The following is a 5005-nucleotide window of genomic DNA, read 5'->3' as shown; positions in this document are numbered from 1 at the left end:
GACTGTTTCTGGAGGTAAGGAACTCAGCACCTGACCCATCTCCCTCTTAGTCTTAAGGGCCTAGAGCCAGGCTTCCCAGAAGGACCAGACACCACCCCACTCTCCCTTTGCTGTCTTGGAGGCATCCAGCAGTGAGCAGGGGTAGCTCAAAGCCACCGGGAAAGAGCCCAGTTCATCAGAGTCTGTTCCTCTCCACAACCAACTCAGAAGCATAACGGCACAGCATGCACATTCACATAAACTAGAAGCCACTGAAGCTCTGCTGGCTGGAAGGCTCTCCAGGCACACCACCCCTCTCCCCCAGGCCATCTGAGACAGGCATCCCCTGACCTGGCAGATGGGCATACACCTTGGGCCAGCACCGGACAGTTGTTTCTTGGCCTGCCTGTGTGTACGCTTGAATCACCAGTCAGAGGGATTCGACCGCATGTTCCCAGGCTCCACTCCAGCCCTTTAGGCCAGAAGCTCTGGGGCCAGGTCCTAGGAAAGCCCCCTGCTTGATTCTAAAGCAGCAGTCAAATGTCTGGTGTTTGGAAACCACTGGGCCAAGTGATTCCCAGGTCCTGCTTCGGCTGCAACCAGCTAACCCATCTCAGCCTCCTGCTCTTGTACCAAGATTCTGTCCTGCCCCATCCACCAGCACAGGGTACGCTGTTCCCACCTGCAGCTGGCAGGGGACCAGGTGATGCCAACACCTCTTAAGAGTGTGCTGGCCAAGGCTCGGAGGAGCACATGCAGCCCCGCCCCCCAAATCCAGGATGCTTTCTGGGGCTAGAGGCAATAAATTCAGAGATGGCGTCTTTCCCCATCCCCTGCACAGTCTTTCTCCTTCAAGGAAGAAGAGACACTAAGCGTTTACTCTGTGCCACAGTTCACGTGCATTAACTCACTGGAGCTTTACAAGGGCCTCATGAGGCAGCAGGCGGCTTGTCCTCATTTAGCAGATGAGGAAACTGAGACTCAAGGAGATGAACTAACCTGCCCTGGTAAAGGGCAGAGCTGGGAGTTACACTGGGAAGGCTGACTTCAAAGCCCTCCCTTCACTACCCACAATACATGGCTGTCCCTGTGCTCCAGTACCCAGTGAGACATCTGCTGTCCCCTCTGGCCTGCCCCCCAAAGTATGGTCAGCAAGGCTCTGGCTGGGAATAACTGAGTGCCCCTTGGTCAGTGCAGGTGCCACTTTACACCATGTGTCAGTTCTAACTCTCTGGAAAGCAGATACCAAGGCAAAGTTAGCAGCGCAAGAGGTTTATTGGAAATGCCTGTGAAAGACAAGAGTTGAGGGGGTAGGAGTGAGTGGGGAGAGCCTTCACACCATGTCACAGTCTTATACCTATGAAAGGATGGGGGAGGGAAGGAGAGTTGGGAGGAAGAGCCCCCGACCCATCATGGTCCTGAGAACATCTCAGCCAGGCCAAGGGGGAGACCCGAGCAAAGGTTGCCCATTAGAGGATTCTTGCATCTGACAAACAGGGCCTGGCTCTAGCACCTCCACTGGCTCAGCCACTGGCCAGGAGCCGCCCAGGGAGATGGNCCCAATTCCCCAGCGCTGTTCCCATCCCCCAATTCCCCAATTTAAAAAAAAAATCTAAAAAAAAAGAAGATAATACAACAGAATGGCATAGAATAGTACACTATTCAGTGGGGCTGCTTTAGAAACGATGGAGGTCTCTGAGCCTCCGGTAACTCATCTATAAAAGGGCAACAATGACACTTACCAGAGCAGGTGGCTGTGGGGCTTACATGGGGTGATGAACTCAAAGTATGCAGCACCACCCCGGCACAGAGCGGCCTATCTTGTCATTGTTATTAGATGAATAGCCATGATTGAAGGCAGGCCATGGTAAGTTCCACAAAGCATAAGCTTGCACTGGGGTTCAGAGGAAGGTAAGGGGACAATGCTGACTATGACACAAGCCCACGCATGTATTGACTTGTCCCTGTGCACAGTTCTCCTGGCTTGCCCATCCCAGTTCTGCCCCAGCTCTCCCCACTCTCACTCCACCCCACAATTTAGCCCAGCCCAGTTTCTGCTGTCCTCTCTGTAAAAGCTAGGTCACTGAAGAGTTAGCCTCCTGCTAGTGGGGTGTACCAGACCACACAGGGACAGATAACGCATACCCCCACATTCAGCTACCTTCACCATTCCATCCCACCTCGGAAGACTCCCCACTGATGAGACCACGCCTGCCCAGGAACATGAGTGCGGAATCTCAGCCAGATAGCATGAGGGTAGAGCCCTGAAGCCCAGCCCCAGGGAAATGTTGAGGGATCCGCATCTGTCCAGCTGAAGCAGAGAAGTCTCTGGGGCAGGACACTCTCTTCCTGTCCCTGCAGGGCTGTCAGGAAGAGAGTGAGGACCTCTGTCTTAGGGAGAACTGCTTAAGCATCCCAAGCTCCGAGCAACAACGTTTTTTTGAGCACCTACTTTGTGCCTGAACCTTGGCTCAGAGCACAGAGATGAGCAAGACCTGCCCTGCCCTAGGTGCTCACAGACCTGTGGGGAGGCAAATAAGTACACTGACCATTTCAGAGCAAAGTGTTTCCTGAAGCGGGGAGGAAGGACCCCAGGGAAATGGGGGAACAGGAAATGGGACACTCAGCACAACCTTCCTGGTCAGCTCAAGGTGAACGTGGATGTCCTGCAAGCCCCTGACAACTCCAGGAATGTACGGAGATTTTTTTATAGCTTTAGCGTCAGACAGACCTGAGTTTTAATTCAGTTCTGCCACTTACTAGCTGTGTGACCTCAGGCAAGTCTCTGAGCCTCTCTGATCCTCTGTTTCCACATCTATAAAATGGGGATAGTCATACCTACTTGGACAGCATTTTGAAATAAAACAAGCCAATAAATTTAAAACCCTTAAAAAATAGCTGTCTGAGAAAGCTCAATAAAGCTCAATACATAATAGTAGTTATGGCTACTGTCATCATCAGAAGACCCCTCCAAGGTGTTGTCCCTCTGCCCCCCCTCCTCCCCCACCCCCCTTCCTCTAGCCAGCAGTTGTGCAGTGCCTCCCTAGAACAGGCAGAGAATCCCCTGCCTCCACTGCTATCAGAAAGGAGCTCCAAGTGGCCTTTTCTGCTGGGTCTCGCTGCAGAATCCCAGGCTCTGGACACCGAGAATAATGAGGTGGGGAGAGGGGGTTGCTGAGACGAGGCCTGCCAAGCCCTGCAGCAGGGAGACCATCCATCCCTGAATAAACAGGCTGTCACCCCTTTCCCTCCCACCCTCTCTCTCCTCTAAATAATCCAGATCTGTTGCTCAGTTGTCTCCAGGCAACGCCACTCAGACTCCCAAGGATGTCTCACTCTGACAGAGCCATTTATGAAGATGCTGCAGGGGAGGTAGGCGACGGGGCAGGGGTCAAGGGAGCTGCAGGAGCCTGACACAGCGGCTCCCCAGGGCCTTCGTGTGGCCAGTTCCTGGTCCCCAGGGACAGAGCTCCTGGGTGGACCCATCACTGGGCCAGGAGGCAGGGTGGGGGTGCTTGATTACCAGAAACATTCCAAGAGAGGCTGAAGTGCCCCGGACATGCAGGGAAGGTCCCAGACTCCATGAAGTTTGGAAAGATCACTGGCCCAGGCTCAGCCTCCTGAGTTCTAGTCTTGGTGTCAACACTCACCAGCCTTGTTATCCGAGTTGGGTCACTGACCTCCTCCGAACCTCAAAGAACATTGGAGACAGAGATAGTTTCCGTGAGGGGGGGAATGGGACTCTCTGGCACTCTTTGAAGGTATCCATCCAAATGACACATGCGTAGACTTGGCCTCAGCAATTCCATTTCCAGAAATTTACCCTAGAGATGTGCTGGCACAGGCACAAATTGACAACTGCACAGGGTTATTCATAGTTTGCCATGATAAGAGACTGGCTCAATATTGTGATTTACCTGTTATATTTGGTCTTCATCCACAGTTCTTGGCTCAGGGTTCCCAAACCCCTAGGAATTTCCTAAGTGTGCAACAATGGTATCCCTTGTTATGTTAATGAGGTGACTTTTGGACACCACACACACACACACACACACACACACACACACACACACACACACACCCCGAGGGCAGAGGCTAGTATCCAATGGAGCCAACCAAGTGGTAAGAGGGTCACAGCTTTCAGTCCTACCCCCTGATTTCCTGGGAGGAGAGAGGGGCTGGAGGTTGAATCAATAGCCAGTGGTTGACTTAGTCAAGCATGACTATGGAATGAAGCCTCCATAAAAACGCAAAAAAGGTCAGCTCTCCTGGTCCCTTTTTCCAAGAGCTTCCCCTGGACTGTGCCCCAAGCTCCACAAGGACGGAAGCTCCTTCATTCTGGACGTTGCCCTATGTATCCCTTCATCTGGCTGTTGATTCATGTGTGAATCGGTAATCTAGTGAGTAAACAGGTTTTCCTGAGTTCTGTGAGCAGTTCTAGCAAAGTAATCGAACCCAAGGAGGGGGTCATGGGAACCCCTGATTTGTAGCCAGTTGGACAGAAGTGCAGGTGACAACCTGGGCTTGCGACTGGCATCTGAAGTGGAGGACAGCCTTGAGGGACTGAGCCCTTTACCTGTAGAACCTGATTCTCTCTCTGGGTAGATAGCGTCAAAATGGAGCTGAATCATCGGACACCCTGCTAGCATCCGAGAGTAGCTTGTTGGTTTGAGGAAGCCTCCACATACAGGCTGGAATTGGGGCTGGGAGCCCCTTTTCAATTAGAAACAACTGAAAGGTCTATCAACAGAGAAATGATTGGACCTTATCGGTCCAATAGAAATACCATGCTATTTTAAAACACGAGGCAGGTCAGGTGTATGTGAGCTGATGGAAAATGACCTCTAGAGCTGGGAGCAAAGTCCAGAAGTGGACATGGACAAGGACGGTCAGGGCAGTGTTGTCCAGTTGTCTCTAGGGGGATGGATAAGTCACATGGATTCCAGCCATGGAATCCTGTCCAATAGTTACACCCAGTAATCCAGAGCACCCACAAAAACATGGAGTGAGTGTGAAAACACAGTAT

Source organism: Hipposideros armiger, unplaced genomic scaffold (assembly GCF_001890085.2).
Source record: "Hipposideros armiger isolate ML-2016 unplaced genomic scaffold, ASM189008v1 scaffold_15, whole genome shotgun sequence".
Lineage (NCBI taxonomy): Eukaryota > Metazoa > Chordata > Mammalia > Chiroptera > Hipposideridae > Hipposideros > Hipposideros armiger.
The sequence above is the reverse complement of the archived record's forward strand: the minus strand, read 5'-3'. Positions refer to the sequence as shown.